Here is a 19625-nt window from a genome sequence, read left to right on the forward strand (position 1 = left end):
CCTGAGTCCCAAACCCTCAATCTTCAATCCTCAATACTCAATCCTCAATCCTCAATCCCCAATCCTCAATCATCAATCCTCGATACTCAATCTTCAATCCTCAAACCTCAATCCTCAATCCTCAATCCAAAATCCTCAATCATCAATCCTCAATCTTCAATGTTCAATCCTCAATCCTCAATTCTCAATCCTCAATCCTCAATCCTCAATCTTGAATCCTCAATAATCAATCTCCAATCCTAGATCCTCAATCCCCAATCCTCAATCCTTAATCCTCAACCTTCAATCCCCAATTCCGAGTCCTCAATCTTCAGTCCTCAATGCTCAATCCTCAATCCTCAAGTCTCAGTCCTCAATCCTCAATCCTCAATCCTCAAACCTCAATCCTCAACCGCCAGTCCTCGTCCTCAATCCTCAACCCTCAATCCTCAATCCTCAGTCATCAATCCTCAATCTTCAATACTCAATCCTCAAACCTCAATCCTCAATCCACAATACTCAACCATCAATTCTCAATTTTCAATACTCAGTAGAATACCCTGGTTTCTCAGGATTCAATACTCAAACGTCAATACTCAACCCTCAGCCCTCATCCTCAATCCTCAATCCTGAATCCTCAATTCTCAATATTCAATCCTCAATGCTCAATCTTCAATCCTCAATACTCAATCCTCAATCCTCAATCCTCAATCCTCAGTCATCAATCCTCAATCTTCAATCCCCAACCCTCAATCATCAATCCTCGATACTCAATCTTCAATCCTCAATCCTCAATCCTCAATCCTCAATCCTCAATCCTCAATCATCAATCCTCAATCCTCAAACCTCTATCCTCAACCGCCAGTCCTCGTCCTCAATCCTCAACCCTCAATTCTCAATCCTCAATCCTCAATCCTCAATCCTCAGCCCTCAATCCTCAGTCCTCAAACCTCAATCCCGAATCCTCAACACTGAATCCTCAATCTTCAGACCACAGTCCTCAAAAATCAATTGTCAATACTCAATCCTCAATAGAATATCCTCAATTCACAGTTTTCAATATTCAATCCCCATTCTTCAATCTTCAAACCTCAAGACACAAACATCAATTCACATTACTCAACCCTCAACAATCAGTCCTCAATCTTCAATCCTCAATCCTCAACCCTCAATATTCAATCCTCAATACTCAATCCTCTATACTCAATCTTCAATCCTGAATCCTCAGTCCTCAAACATCAATTCTGAATCCTCAATCCTGTATCCTCAATCTTCAGCCCTCAGTTCTCAACGATCAGTTGTCAATCCTCAATCCTGAATAGAAAATCCTCAATCCACAGTTTTCGATACTCAATACTCCATCTGCAATCTTCAAATCTCTATGCACAAGCATCAATTCTCATCACTCAACCCTCAACGCTCAGTCCTCAATGTGCAAACCTCAATCCTCAATTCTCAATCGTCAATCCTCAATCCTCAATCCTCAATCCTCAATCCTCAATCCTCAGTACTCAGTCCTCAAACCTCAATCCTCAACCCTCAGACCTCATCCTCAATCCTCAATCCTCAATTCTCAATCCTCAACCTTCAATCCTCTATACTCAATCTTCAATCCTGAATCCTCAGTCCTCAAACATCAATTCTGAATCCTCAATACTAAATCTTCAACCCTCAATCCTCAGTCCTCAGTACTCAAACATCAATCCTCAATTCTCAGTACTGAATAGAATATCCTGAATTCTCAGGGTTCAAAACTCAAACCTCAATCCTCAACCCTCAGCCCTCATCCTCCATACTCAATCCTCAATCCTCAATCCTCAATCTTCAATCCTCAATACTCAATCTTCAATCCTCAATCCTTAATCCTCAATCCTCAAGACTCAACCCTCAATCATCAATACTCAATCTTCAATCCTCAATCCTCAATCCTCAATCCGGAATCCTCAATATTCATCACACAACCCTCAACCATCAATCCTCAATTCTCAATACTCAATAGAATATTCTGAATTCTCATGGTTCTATACTCAATCCACAATATTCAATAATCAAATCTCAATCCTCAAAGATCAATTCTCAACACTCAATCCTCAACACTCAATCCTCTCTCTTCAATCCTCCATTCTCAGCCCTCAATCCTCTATCGTCAATCGTCAATCCTCAATCCTCAACCAGCAACCCTCAATCCTCAATCCTCAATCCTCAATCCTCAATCTTCAATACTCAATACTCAATCTTCAATCCTAAGTCCTCAATTCTTAATCCTCAATACTCAATCCTCAATCGTTAATTCTCAATCCCCAATCCTCAATCTTCAATCCTCAATCCTCAATCCTCAATCCTCAATCCTCAATCTTCAATCCTCAATACTCAATCTTCAATCCTCAATCCTCAATCCTCAAATCCTCAATCCTCAATCCTCAATCCTCAATCCTCATTCTTCAATCCCCAATACCCAATCCTCAATCTTCAGTCCTCAATCCTCAATCCTCAATTCCCTATCCTCAATCCTCAATGCTCAGACCTCAAACATCAATACTCAACCCTCAGTCCTCGTCCTCAATCCACAGCACTCAATCCTCAATCCTCAATCTTCAATCATCAATATTCAATCTTCGATCCTTAATCCTCAATCCTCAGTCCTCAATCCTCAGTCCTCAAATCTCAATCCTGAATCCTCAATCCTGAATCCTCAACCTTCAGCCCTCAGTCCTCAACCATCAGCTGTCAATCCTCAATCCTCAACCTTCAATCCTCAATACTCAATCTTCAATCCTCGATCCTCAATTCTCAATCCTCAATCCTCAATCCTCAATCTTCAGTCCTCAATCCTCAGTCCTCAATTCCCAATCGCCAATCCTCAATCCTCGGACCTCAAACATCAATACTCAACCCTCAGTTCTCGTCCTCAATCCACAACACTCAATCCTCAATACTCAATCTTCAATCATCAATATTCAATCTTCAATCCTCAATCCTCAATCCTCAATCCTCAATCCTCAATGTTCAATCCTCAATACCCAATCCTCAATCTTCAATCCTCAATCCTCAATCCTCAACCCTCAATCCTCAATCCTCAGTCCTCATATCGCAATCCTGAATCCTCAATCCTGAATCGTCAATCTTCAGCCCTCAGTCCTCAACAATCAGTTGTCAATCCTCAATACTCAATAGAATATCATCAATTCACAGTTTTCAATACTCAATACTCAATCTGCAATCTTCAAACCTCTATCCTCAAACATCAATTCTCATCACTCAAACCTCAACACTCAGTCACCAATCCTCAATATTCAACCCTCAATCCCCAATCCTCAACCCTCAATATTCAATCTTCAATACTCAATCGTCAATCCTCAGTCCTCAATCCTCAACCCTCAATCCTCGTTCCTCAAACTTCAATCGTCAACCCTCAGTCCTCATGCTCAATTCTCAATTCTCAATCCTCAATCCTCAATCCTCAATCTTGAATCCTCATTAGGAAATCTCCAATCCTAGATCATCAATCCCCAATCCTCAATCCTCAACCCTCAATATTCAATCCTCAATACTCAATCTTCAATCCTCAATCCTCAATCCTCAATCCTCAATCCCCTATACCCAATCCTCAATCTTCAATCCTCAATCCTCAATTCTTAATCCTCAATACTCAATCCTCAATCGCCAATCCTCAATCCCCAATCCTCAATCTTCAATCCTCAATCCTCAATCCTCAATCCTCAATCCTCAATCTTCAATCCTCAATCCTCAATCCTCAATCCTCAATCCCCTATACCCAATCCTCAATCTTCAATCCTCAATCCTCAATCCTCAATCCTCAATCCTCAATCTTCAATCCTCAATACTCAATCTTCAATCCTCAATCCTCAATCCTCAATCCTCAATCCTCAATCCTCAATCCTCAATCGTCAGTCTTCAATCCTCAATACTCAATCTTCAATCCGCAATCCTCAATCCTCAATCCTCAATCCTAAATCATCAATCCACAACCTTCAATACTCAATCCTCAATCCTCAATCCTTAATCCTCAATCCTCAATACTCAACCATCAACACTCAATTATCAATACTCAATAGAATATCCTGAATTCTCAGGATTCAATACGCAAACCTCAATCCTCAACCCTCAGCCCTCATTCTCAATCCTCAATCCTCAATCCTCAATCCTCAATATTCAATCCTCAATACTCAATCCTCTATACTCAATCTTCAATCCTGAATCCTCAGTCCTCAAACATCAATTCTGAATCCTCAATCCTGTATCCTCAATCTTCAGCCCTCAGTTCTCAACGAGCAGTTGTCAATCCTCAATCCTGAATAGAAAATCCTCAATCCACAGTTTTCAATACTCAATACTCCATCTGCAATCTTCAAATCTCTATGCACAAACATCAATTCTCATCACTCAACCCTCAACGCTCAGTCCTCAATGTGCAATCCTCAATCCTCAATTCTCAATCTTCAATCCTCAATCCTCAATCCTCAATCCTCAATCCTCAATCCTCAGTACTCAGTCCTCAAACCTCAATCCTCAACCCTCAGACCTCATCCTCAATCCTCAATCCTCAATTCTCAATCCTCAACCTTCAATCCTCTATACTCAATCTTCAATCCTGAATCCTCAGTCCTCAAACATCAATTCTGAATCCTCAATACTAAATCTTCAACCCTCAATCCTCAGTCCTCAGTACTCAAACATCAATCCTCAATTCTCAGTACTCAATAGAATATCCAGAATTCTCAGGGTTCAAAACTCAAACCTCAATCCTCAACCCTCAGCCCTCATCCTCCATACTCAATCCTCAATCCTCAATCCTCAATCTTCAATCCTCAATACTCAATCTTCAATCCTCAATCCTTAATCCTCAATCCTCAAGACTCAACCCTCAATCATCAATACTCAATCTTCAATCCTCAATCCTCAATCCTCAATCCGGAATCCTCAATATTCAACACACAACCCTCAACCATCAATCCTCAATTCTCAATACTCAATAGAATATTCTGAATTCTCATGGTTCTATACTCAATCCACAATATTCAATAATCAAATCTCAATCCTCAAAGATCAATTCTCAACACTCAATCCTCAACACTCAGTCCTCTCTCTTCAATCCTCCATTCTCAGCCCTCAATCCTCAATCGTCAATCCTCAATCCTCAATCCTCAACCAGCAATCCTCAATCCTCAATCCTCAATCCTCAATCCTCAACCTTCAATACTCAATACTCAATCTTCAGTCCTAAGTCCTCAATTCTTAATTCTCAATCCTCAATCCTCAATCCTCAATCCTCAATCCTCAATCGTCAGTCTTCAATCCTCAATACTCAATCTTCAATCCGCAATCCTCAATCCTCAATCCTCAATCCTAAATCATCAATGCACAATCTTCAATACTCAATCCTCAATCCTCAATCCTTAATCCTCAATCCTCAATACTCAACCATCAACACTCAATTCTCAATACTCAATAGAATATACTGAATTCTCAGGATTCAATACGCAAACCTCAATCCTCAACCCTCAGCCCTCATTCTCAATCCTCAATCCTCAATCCTCAATCCTCAATATTCAATCCTCAATACTCAATCCTCTATACTCAATCTTCAATCCTGAATCCTCAGTCCTCAAACATCAATTCTGAATCCTCAATCCTGTATCCTCAATCTTCAGCCGTCAGTTCTCAACGAGCAGTTGTCAATCCTCAATCCTGAATAGAAAATCCTCAATCCACAGTTTTCAATACTCAATACTCCATCTGCAATCTTCAAATCTCTATGCACAAACATCAATTCTCATCACTCAACCCTCAACGCTCAGTCCTCAATGTGCAATCCTCAATCCTCAATTCTCAATCTTCAATCCTCAATCCTCAATCCTCATTCCTCAGTCCTCAATCCTCAGTCCTCAAACCTCAATGCTGAATCCTCAATCCTCAATCCCCAATCCTCAATCATCAATCCTCGATACTCAATCTTCAATCCTCAATCCTCAATCCTCAATCCTCAATCCTCAATCCTCAATCATCAATCCTCAATCCTCAAACCTCTATCCTCAACCGCCAGTCCTCGTCCTCAATCCTCAACCCTCAATTCTCAATACTCAATCCTCAATCCTCAATCCTCAACCCTTAATCCTCAGTCCTCAAACCTCAATCCCGAATCCTCAACCCTGAATCCTCAATCTTCAGACCACAGTCCTCAAAAATCAATTGTCAATACTCAATCCTCAATAGAATATCCTCAATTCACAGTTTTCAACATTCAATCCCCATTCTTCAATCTTCAAACCTCAAGACACAAACATCAATTCACATCACTCAACCCTCAACATTCAGTCCTCAATCTTCAATCCTCAATCCTCAATCCTCAATCTTCATTCCTCAATACTCAATCTTCAATCCTCAATCTTCAATTCTCAGTCCTCTATAATCAATCCTCAAACGACAATCCTCGATCCCAAATCCTCAATCCTCAATCCTCAATCCGCAATCCTCAACCTTTAATCATCAATACTCAATCTTCAAACCTCAATCCTCAATCCTCAATCCTCAATCCTCAATCGTCAATCCTCAATCATCAATTCTCAACCTTCAATCCTCAATACTCAATCTTCAATCCTCAATCCTCAATCCTCAATCCTCATTCTTCAATCATCAATACCCAATCTGACTCTTCGATCCTCAATCCTCAATCCTCAATTCTCAATCCTCGATCCTCAATCCTCAGACCTCAAACATCTATACTCAAACCTCAGTCCTCGTCCTCAATCCCCAACACTCAATCCTCAATCCTCAATCTTCAATCATCAATATTCAATCTTCAATCCTCAATCCTCATTCCTCAGTCCTCAATCCTCAGTCCTCAAACCTCAATGCTGAATCCTCAATCCTGAATCCTCAACCATCTGCCCTCAGTCCTCAACAATCAGTTGTCAATCCTCAATCCTGAACAGAATATCCTCAATTCACAGTTTTCAATACTCAATACGCAATCTGCAATCTTCAAACCTGTATCCACAAACATCAATTCCCATCACTCAGCCCTCAACACTCAGTCCTCAATGTTCAATCCTCAATCCTCAATTCTCAGTCTTCAATCTTCAATACTGAATCTTCAATCCTCAGTCCCAAACCCTCAATCTTCAATCCTCAATACTCAATCCTCAATCCTCAATCCCCAATCCTCAATCATCAATCCTCGATACTCAATCTTCAATCCTCAAACCTCAATCCTCAATCCTCAATCCAAAATCCTCAATCATCAATCCTCAATCTTCAATGTTCAATCCTCAATCCTCAATTCTCAATCCTCAATCCTCAATCTTGAATCCTCAATAATCAATCTCCAATCCTAGATCCTCAATCCCCAATCCTCAATCCTTAATCCTCAACCTTCAATCCCCAATTCCCAGTCCTCAATCTTCAGTCCTCAATGCTCAATCCTCAATCCTCAAGTCTCAGTCCTCAATCCTCAATCCTCAATCCTCAAACCTCAATCCTCAACCGCCAGTCCTCGTCCTCAATCCTCAACCCTCAATCCTCAATCCTCAGTCATCAATCCTCAATCTTCAATACTCAATCCTCAAACCTCAATCCTCAATCCACAATACTCAACCATCAATTCTCAATTTTCAATACTCAGTAGAATATCCTGGTTTCTCAGGATTCAATACTCAAACGTCAATACTCAACCCTCAGCCCTCATCCTCAATCCTCAATCCTGAATCCTCAATTCTCAATATTCAATCCTCAATACTCAATCTTCAATCCTCAATACTCAATACTCAATCCTCAATCCTCAATCCTCAGTCATCAATCCTCAATCTTCAATCCCCAACCCTCAATCATCAATCCTCGATACTCAATCTTCAATCCTCAATCCTCAATCCTCAATCCTCAATCCTCAATCCTCAATCATCAATCCTCAATCCTCAAACCTCTATCCTCAACCGCCAGTCCTCGTCCTCAATCCTCAACCCTCAATTCTCAATCCTCAATCCTCAATCCTCAATCCTCAGCCCTCAATCCTCAGTCCTCAAACCTCAATCCCGAATCCTCAACCCTGAATCCTCAATCTTCAGACCACAGTCCTCAAAAATCAATTGTCAATACTCAATCCTCAATAGAATATCCTCAATTCACAGTTTTCAATATTCAATCCCCATTCTTCAATCTTCAAACCTCAAGACACAAACATCAATTCACATTACTCAACCCTCAACAATCAGTCCTCAATCTTCAATCCTCAATCCTCAACCCTCAATATTCAATCCTCAATACTCAATCCTCTATACTCAATCTTCAATCCTGAATCCTCAGTCCTCAAACATCAATTCTGAATCCTCAATCCTGTATCCTCAATCTTCAGCCCTCAGTTCTCAACGATCAGTTGTCAATCCTCAATCCTGAATAGAAAATCCTCAATCCACAGTTTTCGATACTCAATACTCCATCTGCAATCTTCAAATCTCTATGCACAAGCATCAATTCTCATCACTCAACCCTCAACGCTCAGTCCTCAATGTGCAAACCTCAATCCTCAATTCTCAATCGTCAATCCTCAATCCTCAATCCTCAATCCTCAATCCTCAATCCTCAGTACTCAGTCCTCAAACCTCAATCCTCAACCCTCAGACCTCATCCTCAATCCTCAATCCTCAATTCTCAATCCTCAACCTTCAATCCTCTATACTCAATCTTCAATCCTGAATCCTCAGTCCTCAAACGTCAATTCTGAATCCTCAATACTAAATCTTCAACCCTCAATCCTCAGTCCTCAGTACTCAAACATCAATCCTCAATTCTCAGTACTGAATAGAATATCCTGAATTCTCAGGGTTCAAAACTCAAACCTCAGTCCTCAACCCTCAGCCCTCATCCTCCATACTCAATCCTCAATCCTCAATCCTCAATCTTCAATCCTCAATACTCAATCTTCAATCCTCAATCCTTAATCCTCAATCCTCAAGACTCAACCCTCAATCATCAATACTCAATCTTCAATCCTCAATCCTCAATCCTCAATCCGGAATCCTCAATATTCATCACACAACCCTCAACCATCAATCCTCAATTCTCAATACTCAATAGAATATTCTGAATTCTCATGGTTCTATACTCAATCCACAATATTCAATAATCAAATCTCAATCCTCAAAGATCAATTCTCAACACTCAATCCTCAACACTCAATCCTCTCTCTTCAATCCTCCATTCTCAGCCCTCAATCCTCAATCGTCAATCCTCAATCCTCAATCCTCAACCAGCAACCCTCAATCCTCAATCCTCAATCCTCAATCCTCAATCTTCAATACTCAATACTCAATCTTCAATCCTAAGTCCTCAATTCTTAATCCTCAATACTCAATCCTCAATCGTTAATTCTCAATCCCCAATCCTCAATCTTCAATCCTCAATCCACAATCCTCAATCCTCAATCCTCAATCTTCAATCCTCAATACTCAATCTTCAATCCTCAATCCTCAATCCTCAATCCTCAATCCTCAATCCTCAATCCTCAATCCTCATTCTTTAATCCCCAATACCCAATCCTCAATCTTCAGTCCTCAATCCTCAATCCTCAATTCCCTATCCTCAATCCTCAATGCTCAGACCTCAAACATCAATACTCAACCCTCAGTCCTCGTCCTCAATCCACAGCACTCAATCCTCAATCCTCAATCTTCAATCATCAATATTCAATCTTCGATCCTTAATCCTCAATCCTCAGTCCTCAATCCTCAGTCCTCAAATCTCAATCCTGAATCCTCAATCCTGAATCCTCAATCTTCAGCCCTCAGTCCTCAACCATCAGCTGTCAATCCTCAATCCTCAACCTTCAATCCTCAATACTCAATCTTCAATCCTCGATCCTCAATTCTCAATCCTCAATCCTCAATCCTCAATCTTCAGTCCTCAATCCTCAGTCCTCAATTCCCAATCGCCAATCCTCAATCCTCGGACCTCAAACATCAATACTCAACCCTCAGTTCTCGTCCTCAATCCACAACACTCAATCCTCAATCCTCAATCTTCAATCATCAATATTCAATCTTCAATCCTCAATCCTCAATCCTCAATCCTCAATCCTCAATGTTCAATCCTCAATACCCAATCCTCAATCTTCAATCCTCAATCCTCAATCCTCAACCCTCAATCGTCAATCCTCAGTCCTCATATCGCAATCCTGAATCCTCAATCCTGAATCGTCAATCTTCAGCCCTCAGTCCTCAACAATCAGTTGTCAATCCTCAATACTCAATAGAATATCATCAATTCACAGTTTTCAATACTCAATACTCAATCTGCAATCTTCAAACCTCTATCCTCAAACATCAATTCTCATCACTCAAACCTCAACACTCAGTCCCCAATCCTCAATATTCAACCCTCAATCCCCAATCCTCAACCCTCAATATTCAATCTTCAATACTCAATCGTCAATCCTCAGTCCTCAATCCTCAACCCTCAATCCTCGTTCCTCAAACTTCAAACGTCAACCCTCAGTCCTCATGCTCAATTCTCAATTCTCAATCCTCAATCCTCAATCCTCAATCTTGGATCCTCATTAGGAAATCTCCAATCCTAGATCATCAATCCCCAATCCTCAATCCTCAACCCTCAATATTCAATCCTCAATACTCAATCTTCAATCCTCAATCCTCAATCCTCAATCCTCAATCCCCTATACCCAATCCTCAATCTTCAATCCTCAATCCTCAATTCTTAATCCTCAATACTCAATCCTCAATCGCCAATCCTCAATCCCCAATCCTCAATCTTCAATCCTCAATCCTCAATCCTCAATCCTCAATCCTCAATCTTCAATCCTCAATACTCAATCTTCAATCCTCAATCCTCAATCCTCAATCCTCAATCCTCAATCCTCAATCCCCTATACCCAATCCTCAATCTTCAATCCTCAATCCTCAATCCTCAATCCTCAATCCTCAATCTTCAATCCTCAATACTCAATCTTCAATCCTCAATCCTCAATCCTCAATCCTCAATCCTCAATCCTCAATCCTCAATCGTCAGTCTTCAATCCTCAATACTCAATCTTCAATCCGCAATCCCCAATCCTCAATCCTCAATCCTAAATCATCAATCCACAACCTTCAATACTCAATCCTCAATCCTCAATCCTTAATCCTCAATCCTCAATACTCAACCATCAACACTCAATTCTCAATACTCAATAGAATATCCTGAATTCTCAGGATTCAATACGCAAACCTCAATCCTCAACCCTCAGCCCTCATTCTCAATCCTCAATCCTCAATCCTCAATCCTCAATATTCAATCCTCAATACTCAATCCTCTATACTCAATCTTCAATCCTGAATCCTCAGTCCTCAAACATCAATTCTGAATCCTCAATCCTGTATCCTCAATCTTCAGCCCTCAGTTCTCAACGAGCAGTTGTCAATCCTCAATCCTGAATAGAAAATCCTCAATCCACAGTTTTCAATACTCAATACTCCATCTGCAATCTTCAAATCTCTATGCACAAACATCAATTCTCATCACTCAACCCTCAACGCTCAGTCCTCAATGTGCAATCCTCAATCCTCAATTCTCAATCTTCAATCCTCAATCCTCAATCCTCAATCCTCAATCCTCAATCCTCAGTACTCAGTCCTCAAACCTCAATCCTCAACCCTCAGACCTCATCCTCAATCCTCAATCCTCAATTCTCAATCCTCAACCTTCAATCCTCTATACTCAATCTTCAATCCTGAATCCTCAGTCCTCAAACATCAATTCTGAATCCTCAATACTAAATCTTCAACCTTCAATCCTCAGTCCTAAATACTCAAACATCAACCCTCAATTCTCAATACTCAATGGAATATCCTGAATTCTCAGGGTTCAAAACTCAAACCTCAATCCTCAACCCTCAGCCCTCATCCTCCGTACTCAATCCTCAATCCTCAATCCTCAATCTTCAGTCCTCAATACTCAATCTTCAATCCTCAATCCTTAATCCTCAATCCTCAAGCCTCAACACTCAGTCATCAATACTCAATCTTCAATACTGAATCCTTAATCCTCAATCCTCAATCCTCAATCCTCAATCCTCAATCCTCATTCCTCAAACCTCAATCCTCAACCCTCAGTCTTCATCCTCAACTCTCAATTCTCAAACCTCAATCCTCAATACTCAATCTTCAATCCTCAATAGTCAATGTCCAATCCTAGATCCTCAATCCCCAATCCTCAATCCTTAATCCTCAATCTTCAATCCTCAATCACCAGTACTCAACCTTCGATCCTCAATGCTCAATCTTCAAACCTCAAATCTCAGTCCTCAACCCTCAACCCTCAATCGTCAAACCTCAATCCTCAACCGTCAGTCCTCGTCCTCAATCCTCAACCCTCAATCCTCAATCCTCAACCTTCAACCATCAATACTCAATCTTCAATGCTCAACCCTCAATCCTCAATACTGAATCCTCAATATTCAACACACATCCCTCAACCATCAATCCTGAATTCTCAATTCTCAATAGAATATTCTGAATTCTCATGGTTCTATACTCAATCCACAATATTCAATAATCAAATCTCAATCCTCAAAGATCAATTCTCAACACTTAATCCTCAACACTCAGTCCTCTCTCTTCATTCCTCCATTCTCAACCCTCAATCCTCAAGCGTCAATCCTCAATCCTGAATCCTCAACCCTCAATCCTCAATCGTCAATCTTCAATCCTCAATACTCAATCCTGAATCCTCAGACCTCAAACATCAATACTCAACCCTCAGTCCTCGTCCTCAATCCACAACCCTTAATCCTCAATCCTCAATCTTCAATCATCTATATACAATCTTCAATCCTCAATCAGCAATCCTCAGTCCTCAATCCTCAGTCCTCAAACCTCAATCCTGAATCATCAATCCTGAATCCACAATCTTCAGCCCTCAGTCCTCAACAATCAGTAGTCAATCCTCAATCCTCGATAGAAAATCCTCATTTCACAGTTTTCAGTCCTCAATCCGCAATCCGCAATCCTCAATCTTCCATCCTCAATACTCAATATGCAATTCTCAACCCTCAGCCCTCATCCTCAATCCTCAAACCTCAATCCACAATCCTCAATCTTCAATCCCCAATACTCAATCTTCAATCAACAATCCTCAATCCTCAATCCTCAATCCTCAATCCTCAATCCTCAATCCTCAATATTCAATCCTCAATACTCAATCTTCAATCCTCAATCCTCAGTCCTCAAACCTGAATTGTGATTCCTCAATATTCTGTCTTCAATACTCAATCCTCAATCCTCAATACTCAACAATCAATCCTCAATTCTCAATACTGAATAGCATATCCTGAATTCTCAGGATTCAATACTCAAACCTCAATCCTCGACCCTCAGCCCTCATCCTCCATCCTCAATCCTCAATCCTCAATCCTCATTCTTCAATCCTCAATACGCAATCCTCAATCTTCAATCCGCAGTCCTCAATCCTCCATCTTCAACACTCAATCTTCAATCCTCTAGCCTCAATTCTCAATCCTCAATCCTCAATCCTCCATCGTCAATCTTCAATCCTGAATGCTCATTCTTCAATCCTCAATCCTCAATCCTCAATCCCCAACCCTCATTCTTCAATCCTCAATACCCAATCCTCAATTTTCAGTCCTCAATCCTCAATCCTCAATTCTCAATCCTCAATCCTCAGTCCTCAGACCTCAATCCTCAAACCTCAACCCTCAGCCCTCATCCTCAATCCTCAATCCTCAATCCTCAATCCTCAATCTTCAATCCTCAATCCTCAATCTTCAAACCTCATTCCTCAATCCTCAATCCTCAATCCTAAATCCTCAATCCTCAATCCTCAATCCTCAATCCTCAGTCCTCAGTCCTCAAACCACAATCCTCAACCCTCAGACCTCATTCTCAATCCTTAATCCTCAATCCTCAATCCACAATCCTCAAACCTCATTCTTCAATCCTCAATACCCAATTATCAATCTCCAATCCTCTATACTCAATCCTCAATTCTCAATCACCAAACCTCAATCCTCAGACCTCAAACATCAATACTCAGCCCTCAGCCCTCGTCCTCAATCCTCAATCCTCAATCCTCAATCCTCAATATTCAATCCTCAATACTCAATCTTCAATCCTCAATCCTCAGTCCTCAAACCTCAATTCTGTATCCTCAACCCTGAATCCTCAATCTTCAGCCCTCAGTCCTCAACAATCATCGGTCAATCCTCAATCCTCAGTAGAATATCCTCAATTCACAGTTTTTAATACTCAATCCCCATTCTTCAATATTCAAATCTCAATCCACAGACATTAATTCTCATCACTCAGCCCTCAACACTCTGGCCTCAGTCTTCAATCCTCAATCGTCAATCCTCAATCTTCAATCCTCAATACTCAATATGCAATTCTCAACCCTCAGCCCTCATCCTCAATCCTCAAACCTCAATCCACAATCCTCAATCTTCAATCCCCAATACTCAACCTTCAACCAACAATCCTCAATCCTCAATCCTCAATCCTCAATCCTCAATCCTCAATCCTCAATATTCAATCCTCAATACTCAATCTTCAATCCTCAATCCTCAGTCCTCAAACCTGAATTGTGATTCCTCAATACTCAGTCTTCAATACTCAATCCTCAATCCTCAATACTCAACAATCAATCCTCAATTCTCAATACTGAATAGAATATCCTGAATTCTCAGGATTCAATACTCAAACCTCAATCCTCGACCGTCAGCCCTCACCCTCCATCCCCAATCCTCATTCCTCAATCCTCATTCTTCAATCCTCAGTACCCAATCCTCAATCTTCAATCCTCAGTCCTCAATCCTCCATCTTCAACACTCAATCTTCAATCCTCTAGCCTCAATTCTCAATCCTCAATCCTCAATCCTCCATCGTCAATCTTCAATCCTGAATACTCATTCTTAAATCCTCAATCCTCAATCCTCAATCCCCAACCCTCATTCTTCAATCCTCAATACCCAATCCTCAATTTTCAGTCCTCAATCCTCAATCCTCAATTCTCAATCCCCAATTCTCAATCCTCAATCCTCAGTCCTCAGTCCTCAATCCTCAAACCTCAACCCTCAGACCTCATCCTCAATCCTCAATCCTCAATCCTCATTCTTCAATTCTCAATACCCAATCCTCAAACTTCAATCCTCAATACTCAATCCTCAATTCTCAATCCTCAATCCTCAATCCTCAGACCTCAAACATCAATACCCAAACCTCAGACCTCATCCTCAATCCTCAATCCTCAATCCTCAATCCTCAGCCCTCAACACTCAGCCATCAATCCTCAATTCTAAATGCTCAATAGAATATCCTGAATTCTCAGGATTCAAAACTCAAACCTCGATCCTCAACCCTCAGCCCTCATCCTCCACCCTCAAACCTCAATCCTCAATTCTCAATCCTCAATCCTCAATCCCTAATCGTCAATCTTCAATCCTGAATACTCAATCTTCAATCCCCAATCATCAGTACTCAATCCTCAACCGTCAGTCTTCAATCCTCAATACCCAATCCTCAATCTTCAATCCTCAATCTTCAAACCTCAATTCTCAATCCTCAATCCTCCGACCTCAGTCCTCAATCCTCAACCCTCAGCCCTCATCCTCAATCCTCAATCCTCAATCCACAATCCTCAATCTTCAATCCCCAATACTCAGTCCTCAATCCTCAGTCGTCAGTACTCAGTCCTCAAACCTCAATCCTCAACCCTCAGCCCTCATCCTCCGTACTCAATCCTCAATCCTCAATCCTCAACATTCAATCCTCTATACTCAATCTTCAATCCTGAATCCTCAGTCCTCAAACATCAATTCTGAATCCTCAATAGTAAATCTTCAACCTTCAATCCTCAGTCCTAAATACTCAAACATCAATCCTCAATTCTCAATACTCAATGGAATATCCTGAATTCTCAGGGTTCAAAACTCAAACCTCAATCCTCAACCCTCAGCCCTCATCCTCCGTACTCAATCCTCAATCCTCAATCCTCAATCTTCAGTCCTCAATACTCAATCTTCAATCCTCAATCCTTAATCCTCAATCCTCAAGCCTCAACACTGAGTCATCAATACTCAATCTTCAATACTGAATCCTTAATCCTCAATCCTCAATCCTCAATCCTCAATCCTCAATCCTCAATCCTCATTCCTCAAACCTCAATCCTCAACCCTCAGTCTTCATCCTCAACTCTCAATTCTCAAACCTCAATCCTCAATACTCAATCTTCAATCCTCAATAATCAATGTCCAATCCTAGATCCTCAATCCCCAATCCTCAATCCTTAATCCTCAATCTTCAATCCTCAATCACCAGTACTCAACCTTCGATCCTCAATGCTCAATCTTCAAACCTCAAATCTCAGTCCTCAACCCTCAACCCTCAATCGTCAAACCTCAATCCTGAACCGTCAGTCCTCGTCCTCAATCGTCAACCCTCAATCCTCAATCCTCAATCTTCAACCATCAATACTCAATATGCAATTCTCAACCCTCAGCCCTCATCCTCAATCCTCAAACCTCAATCCACAATCCTCAATCTTCAATCCCCAATACTCAATCTTCAATCAACAATCCTCAATCCTCAATCCTCAATCCTCAATCCTCAATCCTCAATCCTCAATCCTCAATATTCAATCCTCAATACTCAATCTTCAATCCTCAATCCTCAGTCCTCAAACCTGAATTGTGATTCCTCAATACTCAGTCTTCAATACTCAATCCTCAATCCTCAATACTCAACAATCAATCCTCAATTCTTAATACTGAATAGAATATCCTGAATTCTCAGGATTCAATACTCAAACCTCAATCCTCGACCCTCAGCCCTCATCCTCCATCCTCATTCCTCAATCCTCAATCCTCATTCTTCAATCCTCAATACCCAATCCTCAATCTTCAATCCGCAGTCCTCAATCCTCCATCTTCAACACTCAATCTTCAATCCTCTAGCCTCAATTCTCAATCCTCAATCCTCAATCCTCCATCGTCAATCTTCAATCCTGAATGCTCATTCTTCAATCCTCAATCCTCAATCCTCAATCCCCAACCCTCATTCTTCAATCCTCAATACCCAATCCTCAATTTTCAGTCCTCAATCCTCAATCCTCAATTCTCAATCCTCAATCCTCAGTCCTCAGTCCTCAATCCTCAAACCTCAACCCTCAGCCCTCATCCTCAATCCTCAATCCTCAATCCTCAATCCTCAATCTTCAATCCTCAATCCACAATCCTCAAACCTCATTCTTCAATCCTCAATACCCAATTATCAATCTCCAATCCTCAATACTCAATCCTCAATTCTCAATCACCAAACCTCAATCCTCAGACCTCAAACATCAATACTCAGCCCTCAGCCCTCGTCCTCAATCCTCAATCCTCAATCCTCAATCCTCAATATTCAATCCTCAATACTCAATCTTCAATCCTCAATCCTCAGTCCTCAAACCTCAATTCTGTATCCTCAACCCTGAATCCTCAATCTTCAGCCCACAGTCCTCAACAATCATCGGTCAATCCTCAATCCTCAGTAGAATATCCTCAATTCACAGTTTTTAATACTCAATCCCCATTCTTCAATATTCAAATCTCAATCCACAGACATCAATTCTCATCACTCAGCCCTCAACACTCTGTCCTCAGTCTTCAATCCTCAATCGTCAATCCTCAATCTTCAATCCTCAATACTCAATATGCAATTCTCGACCCTCAGCCCTCATCCTCAATCCTCAAACCTCAATCCACAATTCTCAATCTTCAATCCCCAATACTCAACCTTCAACCAACAGTCCTCAATCCTCAATCCTCAATCCTCAATCCTCAGTCCTCAGTCCTCAATCCTCAAACCTCAACCCTCAGCCCTCATCCTCAATCCTCAATCCTCAATCCTCAATCCTCAATCTTCAATCCTCAATCCACAATCCTCAAACCTCATTCTTCAATCCTCAATACCCAATTATCAATCTCCAATCCTCAATACTCAATCCTCAATTCTCAATCACCAAACCTCAATCCTCAGACCTCAAACATCAATACTCAGCCCTCAGCCCTCGTCCTCAATCCTCAATCCTCAATCCTCAATCCTCAATATTCAATCCTCAATACTCAATCTTCAATCTTCAATCCTCAATCCTCAGTCCTCAAACCTCAATTCTGTATCCTCAACCCTGAATCCACAATCTTCAGCCCACAGTCCTCAACAATCATCGGTCAATCCTCAATCCTCAGTAGAATATCCTCAATTCACAGTTTTTAATACTCAATCCCCATTCTTCAATATTCAAATCTCAATCCACAGACATCAATTCTCATCACTCAGCCCTCAACACTCTGTCCTCAGTCTTCAATCCTCAATCGTCAATCCTCAACCTTCAATCCTCAATACTCAATATGCAATTCTCGACCCTCAGCCCTCATCCTCAATCCTCAAACCTCAATCCACAATCCTCAATCTTCAATCCCCAATCCTCAACCTTCAACCAACAATCCTCAATCCTCAATCCTCAATCCTCAATCCTCAATCCTCAATCCTCAATACTCAATCCTCAATACTCAATCTTCAATCCTCAATCCTCAGTCCTCAAACCTGAATTGTGATTCCTCAATACTCAGTCTTCAATACTCAATCCTCAATCCTCAATACTCAACAATCAATCCTCAATTCTCAATACTGAATAGAATATCCTGAATTCTCAGGATTCAATACTCAATCCTCAATCCTCGACCCTCAGCCCTCATCCTCCATCCTCAATCCTCAATCCTCAATCCTCATTCTTCAATCCTCAATACCCAATCCTCAATCTTCAATCCGCAGTCCCCAATCCTCCATCTTCAACACTCAATCTTCAATCCTCTAGCCTCAATTCTCAATCCTCAATCCTCAATCCTCTGTCATCAATCTTCAATCCTGAATACTCATTCTTCAATCCTCAATCCTCAATCCTCAATCCTCAATCCTCAATCCTCAATACTCAATCCTCAATCTTCAGTCCTCAATGCTCAATCTTCAATCCTCAATCCTCAATCCTCAATCCTCAATCCTCAATCCTCAATCCTCTATCCTCAATCCTCAATCCTCAACCCTCAATCCTCAATCCTCAGTCCCAAATCCTCAATCCTCAATCTTCAGTCCTCAAACCTCAATCCAGAATCCTCAATTCTGAATCCTCAATCTTCAGCCCTCAGTCCTCAACAACCAGTTGTCAATCCTCAATCCTCAATAGAATATCATCAATTCACAGTTTTCAATACTTAATACTCAATCTGCAATCTTCAAATCTCTATCCACAAACATCAATTCTCATCACTCAACCCTCAACACTCAGTCCCCAATCCTCAATCTTCAATCCTCAATCCTCAATCCTCAATACTCAATCGTCAATCCTCAATCTTCAATCCTCAATACTCAATCTTCAATCCTCAATCCTCAATCCTCAATCCTCAATCCTCAATCCTCAATCCTCAATCCTCAATCCTCAATCCTCAATCCTCAATCCTCAATCCTCAGTCCCAAATCCTCAATCCTCAATCTTCAGTCCTCAATCCTCAATCCTCAATCCTCAATCCTCAATCTTCAATCCTCAATCTTCAATCCTCAGTCCTCAAACCTCAATTCTGAATCCTCAAT

This window comes from Calliopsis andreniformis, unplaced genomic scaffold (genome assembly GCF_051401765.1).
Source record: "Calliopsis andreniformis isolate RMS-2024a unplaced genomic scaffold, iyCalAndr_principal scaffold0041, whole genome shotgun sequence".
Taxonomy (NCBI): Eukaryota; Metazoa; Arthropoda; class Insecta; order Hymenoptera; family Andrenidae; genus Calliopsis; species Calliopsis andreniformis.